Genomic DNA, 14,627 nt, shown 5'->3' with positions numbered 1-14,627 from the left:
CGGAATTTTTCTGATAAATAAATATGAGTTATTGTCTCAAATGTAAAAAGAAAACTAAATCTAAAAATATCTCTTATGTTAAAGCTAAAAATAATAGAGTTTATCAAAAAGGAATATGTCAAGTATGTGGCTCTAAAAAGTGCCAATTCATCTCTCCTAAAAGAGGAGGAGACATGCAAAAGTTTCTGTCAGGAAGTAAATTTACAACAACTGGAATTCCAGGGGAATTACACCTTCCAGGGTATTCTTTCTGTGGTCCAGGAACAAACTTGGATAAAAGATTAGATGAGGCTGACAATCCTAAACCTTGGTCTAAACCTACAAATAGGGTTGACAAAGTGTGTATGAAGCATGATATTGCTTATGGGAAAACCACTACGTTGACTGAAAAACATAAAGCCGACAGCGAAATGTTGTATAATTTGTCTTTGATACAAAATCCAACGTTGAGAGAGAAAGTTGATAGGTTTATTGTGAGAAATTTGATAAATGCTAAATTGAAACTTGGTCTTGGTTATTCCTCAAAAAACTATTAGGCTCTAATGATGTCATCAAGACTGAGGAGCTTTTGGCTGAAGAATTACACAAACCTATAATCACAAAGTTTAAAAGAAGGAAGGTTTATTCTAAATACACCGACCACATATGGTCCGCTGATTTAATTGAATTGAATAATGACAGGGGATACAGGTATGCTTTAACCGTTATTGATTTGAGGAGTAGATTTGCCTGGGTTGTCCCTTTAAAAAATAAAAGGGGTGATACTTTAATGTTAGCCTTTAAGCTAATATTTGATAGGGATAAAAGAAAACCAAAGAAACTGTGGACCGATGAGGGAACAGAGTTCTACAACAAAATATTCATGAAATTTCTTAAGGGGAAGGGTATTAAATTATACAGCACCTTTAATGAAGGAAAGGCAGTTGTTATTGAGCGTTTTAATCGTACTTTGAAAGAGAAACTATATAAAAAATTCACACAACTCGGTTCTCAAAAATGGGTGTATTTAATTCAGGATATTGTAGATGATTACAACAATACAGTTCATTCATCAAAAAAATCAAAACCATCAGAAACATTTACAAAATTAGAATATGAAAAGGAGATTAATTTGAGAAAGCCCAAGTTCAAAGTTGGTGATATTGTAAGGATATACAAATGGAAAAGCTATTTTGAGAAAGGTTATACACAAAAATGGACTAATGAATTATTTATAATCGTTGATGTAATGGCTACAATCCCTTGGACTTACAAATTAAATGATATAAATCGAGAAGAAATCTTGGGTTCATTTTACTCGCAAGAATTACAAAAAACAAAGCTAATAATTCATTAAACAACATTTCTATTCACCCCACCCAGATTAGCTAATTTAATTCGTGGTAATAAAAAAAAAAATCAAAAAAAAAAAATCATAAGCCACGCCCACACCGACCCCGCCCACACAGACCCCGCCCACACCCATCACCCCCCACCCCCCGTGCGTTCCCCCACCCTTGATCCCCCCTCATCCCACCCCCACCTTCCCCACACACACAAGGGGAGGGGAGGGGTGGGATGGGGGGAATCAAGGGTGGGGGAACGCAGCCTCCCTTCCTTCTAACCTTTATTCTTTTCTTGTAATTAATAATTAAATAATTCTGGACAAAGCATATATATATAAATAATATTTTAAACAAAATCTTTATATTTTTAAGACATTTTTCTTGAGGTATTACACATTTAACTTCTTCCCAGCACAAATCATCAATCTCTTCCCAACATAAGTCAAAGGTAGTTTCAACAGCAGCAGATATCTTCAGGTTTGGAATCTCTTTCTGTCAAAGGCAAGAGGGGTAAAACAAGGAGAGAAATAAATGAATGATATACCCTGAATCACCTCCCACAATGCGCAGGGATATGGTGTACCTATTCGAAATGGTGTACCCACACATTGACACACACATGGCCAAAATACAATACATACACACATGCTTACCTCCAAAAAAATCAAGCTTAGCGTTCAGATCGTTGAGATGAAAATTAAGGATATCACAGGATGACAGGAAATAACCATTCCTATGGAGTCCAAAATCGTCCCACTCCAAGCTTTGGTCTTCGAGGCTGCAAACAAAATAAGGAGAAATTACTATGCTGAAGTAAGCTTGACAAAACATCACACACACACGCACACACACACACACATACACACACATACACACACATACACATTCACACATACACACATACACACACACACACACATACACACACACACATTCACAGATACATACACACACACACACATACACACACACACATTCATAGATACATACACACAAGAACACACACATACACATACACATACACACACACATTCACAGATACATACACACACACACATACACACACGAACACACACAAACACATACACACACGAACACACACACACACACACACACACACACACACACACACACACACACACACACACACACTAAGGCAGCGTCGTTTAACACAAATGTATTAATATTTAGTATCTTACCTTGCATATGAATCTTCCAAGAACGGTGAAACAGGCAAATGGTTTAAATGCTCATTCGCCTCGTTGTAAATCTCTTTCGGAAAAACTTCATTTTCTGCCAAGACCAGGTCATTTTCAAAACCTGAATTGCTGTAATAAAAAAAAAAATATCATGTCATATAAATTTAAATTAATCACATACAAAGCTCTCACCAACAGTTCAATTCTGAATGAAACTTACCCTAGTGAGTATTCTTCATCACTGGAATAAGACAAGTTGTCGTTCATCTTCGTCGATTCACAATGTTTAAAATTGAACTGAATACGGCTTTTTATAATGTAAAATGTATTCAGGGAAGAGAACTGGCTGACAGCATTTCGAGGAATCTCAAGGCGTGTGTGAAAACAGGAAACGAAACAATGAAAACTTTCTGGGAAGTTATCCAAGTCAGTGAAACAACGTCATTTCTCAAAAGCGAATAATTAATTTTAAAAAGGTTTGAGTATGGTGATGGAAGTTGGAGGAGAATTAAATTATTTCCCACACATAAACAAATATTTGTAGGGTCGTTGTGTGAGTGGGTCAAAGATGATTCACCAGATGATATTAAGAGTAAAAGGTTAAAAGGTCTACAAGGTCAGAAGGATCACAGGTTCACACAGAAGGACCATTGTTTAAGTGGTCTAATGAATAAGGATAACATGTCAAAAGGTTAGAAGGTTCGTAAAGAACAGGGTGAGAGAAATAGAGGTGTTTAGGGGCAATGAGGGAGGGGAAAAATTAACATGTAAGTCAATGGGAAAATGAGAGTGTCCCAGAAGCAACATATATACACTACTGGTAAGGGATACAGGTATGCTTTAACCGTTATTGATTTGAGGAGTAGATTTGCCTGCGTTGTTCCTTTAAAAAATAAAAGGGGTGATACTTTAATGTTAGCCTTCAAGCTAATATTTTATAGGGATAAAAGAAAACCAAAGAAACTGTGGACCGATGAGGGAACAGAGTTCTATTACAAAATATTTATGACATTTCTTAAGGGGAAGGGTATTAAATTATACAGCACCTTTAATGAAGGAAAGGCAGTTGTTGTTGAGCGTTTTAATCGTACTTTGAAAGAGAGGCTATATAAAAAATTCACACAACTCGGTTCTCAAAAATGGGTGTATTTAATTCAGGGTATTGTAGATAATTACAATAATACTGTTCATTCATCAACAAAATCAAAACCATCAGAATCATTTACAAAATTAGAATATGAAAAGGAGATTAATTTGAGAAAACCGAAGTTCAAAGTTGGTGATATTGTAAGAATATACAGATGGAAAAGCCATTTTGAGAAAGGTTATACAAAAAAATGGACTAATGAATTATTTAAAATCGTTGATGTAATGGATACAGTCCCTTGGACCTACAAATTATTTGATTTAAATGGAGAAGAAATCTTGGGTTCATTTTACTCACAAGAATTACAAAAAACACAAGTAAGCAGATAATACCCTTGAAAATAATTAATAAATAAATAAAATGTAATGGGGATATGTTCTTGAGATCTGTGAACCCCAAACACAGAATCCCTCAACTTTTCAGTTGGGGCTTAACTTTTGTGTGTGTGTAATGGGGATACGTTCTTGAGATCTGTGAACCCCAAACACAGAATCCCTCAACTTTTCAGTTGGGGCTTAACTTTTGTGTGTGTGTGTGTAATGGCGATACGTTCTTGAGATCTGTGAACCCCAAACACAGAATCCCTCAACTTTTCAGTTGGGGCTTAACTTTTATGTGTTTGTTCAATGGGGATACGTTCTTGAGATCTGTGAACCCCAAACACAGAATCCCTCAACTTTTCATTTGGGGCTTAACTTCTGAACACAATTTTGTTTGTGGGTGTGTGTGTGAGTGAGTCATAATAATATACGAACCCTAACCCAACCTCAACCGCAACCCTAACCCTAACTGAACCCTTAACCCCCACATTAAATCAAATAATTTGTTAGTCTAAACAACTATATCCATTATATCAACCATTAAAAAAGTTCTTAACTCCATCTCTTTGTATAACCTTCCAATTCTATTCATCTTTTTTCCAACTTTTAAAAAAAACAATTAAATGATAATATAAGATAAATGAGTCTGTGAGGTACGACATTCATTCAAAAATTAACCTCACATCCAGAACCCTAACCCAACCCCATCCCTAACCCAACCCCATCCCTTACCCAACCCATCCCTAACCCTCACATTCAAAATCCCAACCCTAACCCAACCCCATCCTTAACCCTCATATTCAAAATCCCAACCCTAACCCAACCCATCCATAACCCAACCCCATCCCTAACCCTCACATTCAAAATCCCAACCCTAACCCAACCCATCCCTAACCCAACCCCATCCCTAACCCTCACATTCAAAATCCCAACCCCAACCCCAACATAATCTTTTTTTTCCCCTCTTCTTTCAATTCTGTCTTGTAAGGTTTTCAAGTTTGAAGAGGTAGAAATGGGAAGAAAGAAATTTCCAGCATTTTCTTCCCCGAATTTTCTTGATATTGCTGAAATATATGTAAAAAATAAATAAATAATTGTTGTGGATATGAGGATTGTGTTTTTTTATTGTGTTTTTATTGTATAGTACATTGTTGTAAAATATCGCCCTCCTTACTCCAGTGTTGTATAAAGGTTAAAGGGCGTTCCCGTAGTTAGTTCCATAAAGCATACACGAAGGACACCATAATATCCCTGTTCAGTAGTTTATTTCCTTATTATGTGTATTAGGCTAAGGCTGTGTCTTCCATTAATTGAAATACTCCATTGCACCAAGTGAAAGAAGGTAGATTCCCTTCCAACCCTCCCTCTTCGTCAATTGCCATTCGCATTGCCAACTACAATAGCCGCCATTAAGCATGTGCTCAGCTCGGGGAAGAAGGGCGTGCCCGCCCATCGTCATCAAGGGTGGAGCCAGAGGGCCTGTGCCCACCAATCAGGGCCGAAGCGAGCTCACCGAGGAGCGTGTCCTGAAGGCCGGCGGCTTGATCGCCTGAGGCGCTATAAAAAGCGAGCGCACAAGAGCCGAGTGGTTGTTGGACAGAGAGACGTGCAAGGAGACGTGCAAAGAGAGACGTGCAAGGAGACGTGCAAAGAGAGACGTGAAAGGAGACGTGCAAAGAGAGACGTGCAAAGAGAGACGAGCATTGAGAGGCGCGTCCTGAGGTGAGCCAGAGGAGCAGCTTTGACTCCACCAGGCAGCTTCAACCCGTTACCCCGCGGGAACCAGATAGCGGAGGCATCGGTGGCCGTCGAGGTCCAGCCGACGTCCCGTGCGGGATCAAAACCGAACCATCTGCCCCAGCTGAACCTTCCCATTCCTCCTTCCAGCATCCATTCCTGCCATTCCATCCTTCTTGTGTACGTGAGTTTGTTTTGTTTGTCTTGTCCCAGGGTTAATTAAGCTTGTATCGTTAAGCTAGTATTTTCACTGTGTCACCTGCTTTTTCCATTTTCCCTGTATATAACCTTGACTGCTCCTTTTGCTTAGTGTGTGTAAATAATAAATCCTGTTACTCTTCTGTACATCTTCTTCTTCCTCTTTACATTCGGTCGCTTTAGAGGTTTCCAAATTGAATACCTGTGGCGCGATTCGGCCAACGTTCAGGAATCGGGTTAGTCGGGGTAACTGTTAGGGCCGCGGTGCCATCCGTTCGGCAAACCAACATCTTCTCCGTGGTCCGTAACAATTGGTGTCGGGAACGAGATCGGACCCGAAGCGCGCTTAACGCGCTCAAAATTACGAGCTGCTGAAATTTGTTTTGTTTTAAGAAAAACCTGAATTTTGAAATCGCGCCATGGCTAGTCAAGGCGATCGGATGCCGGTGGGGGAACTAGAAGAGGGGTTAGGCGTAACCCAGGATCAGAGGGAAGAAATAGAGGAGAGCAATGAGGAGGTGGTTGAGGAGGTTTCAGGCATGCAAAATGGCGCTCTCGCGCACGTGGTATCAGACGCACAAAATGGCGCCTCGTACGAGCGCACGGTGGCCGAGCCCGCGCTACCAGCGGGCTTTGACATGCAGGGCCTCATGGCGCAAATAGAGGCAATCGTCCATATGGGGAATGTAGGATTGGAAATCAGAATGGGGGAGCGACTAGGAAATCAAATCGGGGGGCTAGAAGCTAAATTTGAGAGTAAATTTGAGGGGTTAGACAATAATTTTAAGGGGTTAGACAATAATTTTAAGGGGTTAGACAATAATTTTAAGGGGTTAGACAATAATTTTAAGGGGTTAGACAATAAATTTGAGGGGTTAGGCAACGGGATAAAAGAGGTAAAGAAGGGGTTAATGGGGTTAGAAGATAGGATGGAAGACAAATTGCGGGAGATAGGGGAGCAATCCGCCCGGGAAATCAAACGAATGGGGAACCAGATAGAGGCGGTGAAAATCGGTTTAGAAGGTAAATTGGATGCTCAGAGGGATGAATTGGGACAGATGAGGGTGGCATCTACAAAAGAGATGAAGGAGGAGATACGACGAGGTGTAAGCGAGGAGGTCTCGGGGGTACGCGAGGAGGTAAAGCGAGGTGAGAAGCGTATGGAGAAAGAGGTGAGGAATAATACGGCTAGGTTACAGGGGGGCATAGAGGACCTGACGCAGGAGGTGGAACAGCTGACGGTGGGACAGACGGAGTTAGTGGAGCAGGTACAAAGGAACACTGCGGTACTAGGAGGGTTAAAAGCGACACAAAAAGACATTAAGAACGAATTAATAGCGACACAGAAGGAATGTCAGATGGTACGTGAGGGACTGACAACGAGGCTGGACGAGGTGACGGAGGTAATGGAGACGAAGGACCGAGAGGTGAGGACGCACATAGAAACAGTCAAGGTAGCCTAAGAGGACGAAATTGAGGAGACGCACTGGGAAATAAAAGAGGTGAAGGAAAAATTAGAGAAGGTGGAAGAGGGGGTGAGTGAAATTAAGAAGAGACGGAGGGAAACTAAGAGGGAAATAAAGGAGGAAGTAATGGAATATGTGCAAGGTCGGTGCTCAAATCGTGATGGTGTGCTCGCTAACCAAATAAAGAGTTTGCAGGTGGCGAAGCAGGTGCGGAGACGAGGTGCCAAGGTGAGTGGCGATATACGTGGAAATGTATATGATGTGAGGGGAGCTTCAGTCGGCTTGGGGGTTGATTTGGATCCGGGTGTTCGTGAGAGGCCATTGGTGAAGTGTGCGACAGGTACGGTGTGCGAAGGAGGAGGTGTGCGAGAATGTCCGACTCTGGGGTGTGTGAGGAAAAAGTGCGCGCCAAGGAGTGAGTGTGCTGTCGAGAGTGAGTTGGTCGTAGCACGTGTGCGAGGGGGCACATGGAAGCGCGGTGTGGTGAGTGTTACAGAGGATGTAACGAGAGAATGCACACCTGTGGTGAGTGTTACGGAGGGAGTAACGGGAGAGTGTGTGCAAGAGGATGCGTGAGAAAGGTGTGTAACAGACGGGTGCATGGGGGAAAGAGTGCGCTGTCAAGAGTAAGGGAGAATGCACGCCTGTGGTGAGTGTTACAGAGGGTGTAACGGGAGAGTGTGCGCAAGAGTGTGCGGGAGAAAGGTGTGTAACGGACGGGTGCATGAGGAAAGAGTGCACTGTCAAGAGTAAGGGTGAATGCGCGACCAAGAGTGGAGGTAAGAGTCGTGAGAGTGACATGGAGCGTGAGTTGGTTGTGACAGGTGAGAGAGGATGTACACCTGGAATGGAAGGATGCACACCTGGAATGGTAGAGCGCGTATGGGAATGCACGCTGGAATTGGTAGTGAGGCACGTGGTTGGGTGTGCAAGTGAGAGCACACCTGTGGTTGTCACAGAGGAGGTGACCGAGGAGGGGGTGCGAAGAGGTGTGTTGGTGAGGTGTGCGAATGACGAGTGTGTGCAAAGGTGTGCAGTGGTCAGTTGTGTGACCAAGTCTGTGAGCGGAATGAGTGTACCTGGGTGTGTAAGAGAAGGTGCAATGACAAATAGCATGAAGACAGCTGGATGTGTGAGCAAGGAACGGGCTGCGGGTTGTGAGCATGCAAGTGGAGCATCGACGCTAATCGGGTTAGCGGTTAGAACGACGTTTAGCCGAATCGGGCCCTCGGTGCGTGCCGGGCTTCGCATGCCGCGAGGACCAGCGGGGATCCGAACCGTGGCGGTTTCGAAAGAACCGCCGTGCGAGATCCACGCCGGGCCGCACTTTGAACGGCCGCGTCCGTGCTCCACTAGGCGGAGCGGGCAGCCCGATAGGAAGGGTCGTCATGGCGACCCCTTTTTGTTGAGGCGTTCTGGCAGGTCGAGATCGGGCCATTGGACGGCTCCATGCCGAGGTGGTGCGTGGGCTCTCGGCCCGGGTAAGTGTCCTTCCCTGCACCGAGTGCCGGACTCATCCAGCCGCTGGCACCAAGCAACCCGCATTCATTGCTCGGCTTTGCGAAGCCGAGCTTTGGAGATGAATTGGCGCACCGAGAGGCACTAGTGAGTAGACGTGTGACGATGATAGTGGTTTGGACCTGAAATTGCAAACAAAATTTGATGATTGGCAAAGGATTGGCAGAGTGATGATTGGCAGATGATTGGTAGTGATTGGCAAATTTTTAATTAGTTGGAATTTGGGGTGCAAAATTGGTAGTGGAAGCTACCCGATGTGGTGGGATGGCAACTCTGCCATCTCTCACAAAGGGGGCAAAGGAGCACTAGTGTTATGGGGTTTGGCAGTGAAAACTAGCCCGGGAGGGTTAGGATATAATGATAGGGATCTAGAGAAGATGACCTTAGGTAACGTTAAGATTAGGTAGTGACAATGATACCTGTAGTGGGGACGCAGGTAGATTAGTGTGGATTATAATGATGTGGTATGTGCTTAGTTTAAAGGGAAGACGGGGAGCACTAAGTTAGCAGGGCAACAGATAGATTAGATGATGCCGTGTGTGTGGTTAAAAGGTGTGATTGCACAGGTGTGCAACTGGACAGGTGTATGGAGCAGTGTTTGAGTGAGTGACGGTGATGTGTATTGTGCTGACCAAATGGTCCAGGAAGGAAGGAGGGTGCAGGTGGCACCAGGTGATTGCACAGGTGTGCAACTACAGGTGAATGGAGAATGGTTGTGCGGAATATATGGAGTATGGAATATATGGGGTATTGGAATGGATGGTCGTGGAGTGAGTATGGTGGAAACTGTGGAGTGGAGTGGATGGTGCGAAGGTGTGGATTGGGGAAAGGAGGATGGACCCCATCACGAATACCTGGGGAGGGTAGTGTAAGTGTTAGGTAGAGGGTACAGGTAAATTGTGGTTGGATATTGGCATCTGTGGTGCGTGGTGGAAGAATGGTATTTGGATGGATGCATTAGTGTTGTGGAAATGGCTGGGCGTGTAGCCTGTTAGTGTGTGTAGTTGGTTTGGGCACTCCACCACTGTGAGGCTGTCGGCCAGGTGAGGCCGCAGGTGGGCTCTGGGAGCCGGTAGAGTTGTTGTGGATGGGGCCCGAGGATCCAGAGGATGGACCCGGGTAGCCCAGTGCCAGAGGGCACCGAGTGGGGTGACAGAGCCAGAAGGGGCCTTCCCCAATTAGGTAGAGGGTGAGGAGCTAGATAAGCTCGGGTGGCAACTACAGTGGTGGAGGTGTGCAGGTGGGTAGACCTGCTGGGAGAGCTGCATGACCCAGCCCGGAAATTGTGCAAGGGCACAGGGAGATGAATCGGGGGAGTGAGACCCCAAATTGAGAAGCACCACAGTTTGGTCAATGGGAATTGGTTTTTAGAACCCATCGTGTAAGTTGGCCAATGGATTGGCAGGGAAAGAGCCCGGGTAGTGTAAAGTGTGTTAATGTCATTTAGAGGATAGTTAGGATTAAGAATCTCCTCGCACCATCTGCATCCACTCACCTGAGGTGACGTAACTCCACACCATGCCATGTTTTATTATTTTTATTGTGCAGATGTTTGGATTGTGAGACACATCATGACGTGGGTGTGACATTGTGCTTGTTGTTCCATCTCTTCCTCCCTATGAGGATTGATGATGAATTGGGTGATGGCAAATTTTGGCTAGAGGGATTGTGGTGACGAATTTGGAATAGAAGAAATATGGGTGAAGACGTGACAGTAGTGATGAATTTGTAAATGTGTAGATTTTGTAAATATGGGGTAAGGGCAAGGGTAGAGTAGGTGACAGGGGGGGGTGACGTACGGTACGGATGAGCTTTCTCACTTCGCTCTCCGTACGCAATTCGCCTTGCATTGCCTTGTTTGATGTGTACCCTTGTGACCTTACCCCTCGCTCATCTGTCTTTTCCCCCTTTTGTCTCCCACATGAGGACCTGTGCGCCACTGGGTGCCGAGGGGAGCATGCATGAGTCCGCCATTGTGCGCCCGAACCTCTCGCAACCACAGCTGTCTGCATCGATGCACCACCTTATGGACCACATGTCTGTGGCTGAGCACCAATGATGGACCCCATGGGTTGGGGCATGGCCCCTCTGCTGGAACCGGCCATGAAGGCCCGAAATCTTGCTGGCGGACCTTGGCCACAGGGCACCGATGCCCCACAGGTGAACCACACATGTCGGCCCTGTGGGCCATAAAGAAATAAAAATGGACACGTTGGGTGCAGGTTTTATTGCAAATAGGCCGCCAGCAAAGAAGATGACAACAACAGGAAAGCAAATAGCCAGCAGAGGGAGCCGAAGAGCAAGAGACCACCAGCAGGGTTAGGGGTTGTTGGTTTATTTTTTATTTTGATGAACAGTGATGACTGTGCACCGATTGGTGCTTAAAGGGTGTATTGGTGTGTTTTGGGTGCTTTCATGGTGCGTCGATGCAGAGCAGACTGTCTCCCCCCCCCCCCCCCCAGAAAGAACAATCACAGGTCCTGGGTTGCGTTTTGTAAATAAAGTAACGTCATTGTAAATAATGCTCCCCACCGTCAATGTATAGTTTGAAGACCATTCCGCAATTCGGTTAGCTGTGGGCGTGAGTCTGTTAGGTAGGGTGCAAAGGAGCAGCGGGACATATTTATTGATGTTTTAAAACTGTCGCACTCAGGGTCAGGTTAAATGTGGAGGGAACTACACCTACGTGCCACACTAAAAGTTAAGGTAAGAGGCCCGGGACGTGCCTAAGAGGAGGAGGGTGCAGTGTTGTGGATATGAGGATTGTGTTTTTTTATTGTGTTTTTATTGTATAGTACATTGTTGTAAAATATCGCCCTCCTTACTCCAGTGTTGTATAAAGGTCAAAGGGCATTCCCGTAGTTAGTTCCATAAAGCATACATGAAGGACACCATAATATCCCTGTTCAGTAGTTTATTTCCTTATTATGTGTATTAGGCTAAGGCTGTGTCTTCCATTAATTGAAATACTCCATTGCACCAAGTGAAATAAGGTAGATTCCCTTCCAACCCCCCCCCCCTCTTCGTCAATTGCCATTCGCATTGCCAACTACGATAGCCGCCATTAAGAATGTGCTCAGCTCGGGGAAGAAGGGCGTGCCCGCCCATCATCATCAAGGGCGGAGCCAGAGGGCCTGTGCCCACCAATCAGCGCCGAAGCGAGCTCACCGAGGGGCGTGTCCTGAAGGCCAGCGGCTTGATCGCCTGAGGCGCTATAAAAAGCGCGCGTGCAATAGCCGAGTGGTTGTTGGACAGAGAGACGTGCAAGGAGACGTGCAAAGAGAGACGTGCAAGGAGACGTGCAAAGAGAGACGTGCAAAGAGAGACGAGCATTGAGAGACGCGTCCTGAGGTGAGCCAGAGGAGCAGCTTTGACTCCACCAGGCAGCTTCAACCCATTACCCCGCGGGAACCAGATAGCGGAGGCATCGGTGGCCGTCGAGGTCCAGCCGACGTCCCGTGCGGGATCAAAACCGAACCATCTGCCCCAGCTGAACCTTCCCATTCCTCCTTCCAGCATCCATTCCTGCCATTCCATCCTTCTTGTGTGCATGAGTTTGTTTTGTTTGTCTTGTCCCAGGGTTAATTAAGCTTGTATAGTTAAGCTAGTATTTTCACTGTGTCACCTGCTTTTTCCATTTTCCCTGTATATAACCTTGACTGCTCCTTTTGCTTAGTGTGTGTAAATAATAAATCCTGTTACTCTTCTGTACGTCTTCTTCTTCCTCTTTACATTCGGTCGCTTTAGAGGTTTCCAAATTGAATACCTGTGGCGCGATTCGGCCAACGTTCAGGAATCGGGTTAGTCGGGGTAACTGTTAGGGCCACGGTGCCATCCGCTCGGCAAACCAACATCTTCTCCACGGTCCGTAACAATATATATTACTTATCTAATATTGAATTAAATAACATATATAATTTAACTGATTTTTAATTAACTGAACTTACCTTAAATCAGACGTCATTAAACAAAGAACATTGTTCATTGCTTTAGAATCCAAAGAGTCTCCAAGATGGACCCCACAGGTAGAGTCTCCAAAATAAAACCAACTTTCCAAGTTCCCAAGGTATAACCACAAATTCCTGTTGAGCCTCCACGATAGGTATCACAATCCGAGTCATCAAAACAAAACCCCCATTCCGAGTCTCCAAAAATATAACCATCTTTCCAAGTCTCCAAGGTAAAACCACAATTTTCAGAAATATTTGGGGTTTCTGTGATAAGTCTCACATCGTATAACTGCGGACCATCAGGGAATAACTTCCCTTCCACAATGTTTTTAGGGTTTCTATGATGTGTCTCACATCATATAACTGCGGACCATCAGGGAGAACTCTCCTTTCCCAATTTTTTAGGGTTTCTATGATGTGTCTCACATAGTATAACTGCGGACCATCAGGGAGAACTCTCCTTTCCCAATTTTTTAGGGTTTCTATGACGTGTCTCACATCATATAACTGCGGACCATCAGGGAGAACTCTCCTTTCCCAATTTTTTAGGGTTTCTATGATGTGTCTCACATAGTATAACTGCAGACCATCAGGGAGAACTCTCCTTTCCCAATTTTTTAGGGTTTCTATGATGTGTCTCACATAGTATAACTGCGGACCATCAGGGAGAACTCCCGTTTCCCAATTTTCAGAAATTTGTGGGTCTCCAATGTATGACTTGTATTCTGGCTCATCAAGGTAGAACTTGTTCAGTGGGTTTTGTTTTGATAACTCACAATAAGTATCATCATGGTAAAACTCTTTTTCAGGATTTTGTGGATCTCCAAGGTATAACTCTTTGGCTGGGTCATCAAGGTAGAACTCGTTCTGTGGGTCTTGGTTGTTCAAAAGGTCTTCAAACAAATCAATCATCATTTCACCCCAGGTTTTGGCAAAAGTGGTATTTTCATTTTGTATCTCAGATACAATTTCCTGTGAGAAAAAATAACAATGTATTAATTTAATACAATATTATTATTTATATAAATCAAGCTCTGTGAATATTAAAAGAAACTTTGCTAACTCTTACACGAGTCTTATCTAAAATTAAAAAAAAAAAAAAAAAAAATTTTTTTTTAAATAATTTAATAAATAAATAAACTTACCTCCATTGATAAGAGGTTCGAGTCCAGTTCATCAATCTGAAGGTTGAGCGCTACACAGGTAGTAGGACTCCAAGGGATACCAAAATTATCCCATTCCATGTCAGCACTGTAGTCCATTCTCAAGTGAAGCAGAAAGCGTGAAAAGCAGAAAGTTAGCAGAAAGCAGCAGAAAGAAAGAAAAAGCAGAAAGAAAAGAAAAAGCAGCAGAAATAAAGCACCCCCCCCCTCCCCTTCCCATGCCTCCTGCCCCCAAGCCCTCTCCCTCCCACACTTCTCCCTGCTCTCAAATGTTGTGGTTGTGTGCTTCCCCTTCTCTCCCCATCTTGGCTTCCACTCCCTCTTTTGTATATTTTGTTTGTCTGGTTGATTTGTTTGTGAAATAAATGTTAGCTCTTTCACGAGCCTCGATTCAGTATACAAAAAAAAAGAAGAAGAAAAAAAAAAAAAGCGTGTTTGAAAAAGCCTGTGTGGTCGGTGCCTTTTATAAGAAGGACTGGGTGTGTCATTTCCTGTGGAAATTCCCTGGGCAAGTCTGGGCATGTCTCAACAGAAAATGATGTAATGTTTCAACAGAAAATGATGTAATGCTGGAGAGTTTATAAAGTGGGTGGGGTTTAGCAAA

General features: G+C 44.2%; 1 long non-coding RNA gene across 1 annotated transcript; it reads right to left on the bottom strand.

The window, feature by feature from the left end:
• Positions 1-1,593: 1,593 nt before the first annotated feature.
• LOC137416011 (uncharacterized) lies at positions 1,594-3,122 on the bottom strand. Its single transcript, XR_010982182.2, has 3 exons — positions 2,525-3,122; positions 1,979-2,103; positions 1,594-1,817 (listed from the first exon to the last, which is right to left on the bottom strand). It is a non-coding gene; the product is annotated as an uncharacterized LOC137416011 (long non-coding RNA).
• Between the last annotated feature and the right edge of the window lie 11,505 nt (positions 3,123-14,627).

This window comes from Myxine glutinosa, chromosome 5 (genome assembly GCF_964187855.1).
Source record: "Myxine glutinosa chromosome 5, kmMyxGlut1.1, whole genome shotgun sequence".
NCBI lineage: Eukaryota > Metazoa > Chordata > Myxini > Myxiniformes > Myxinidae > Myxine > Myxine glutinosa.
This window is presented reverse-complemented; position numbering and strand designations above follow the sequence as displayed.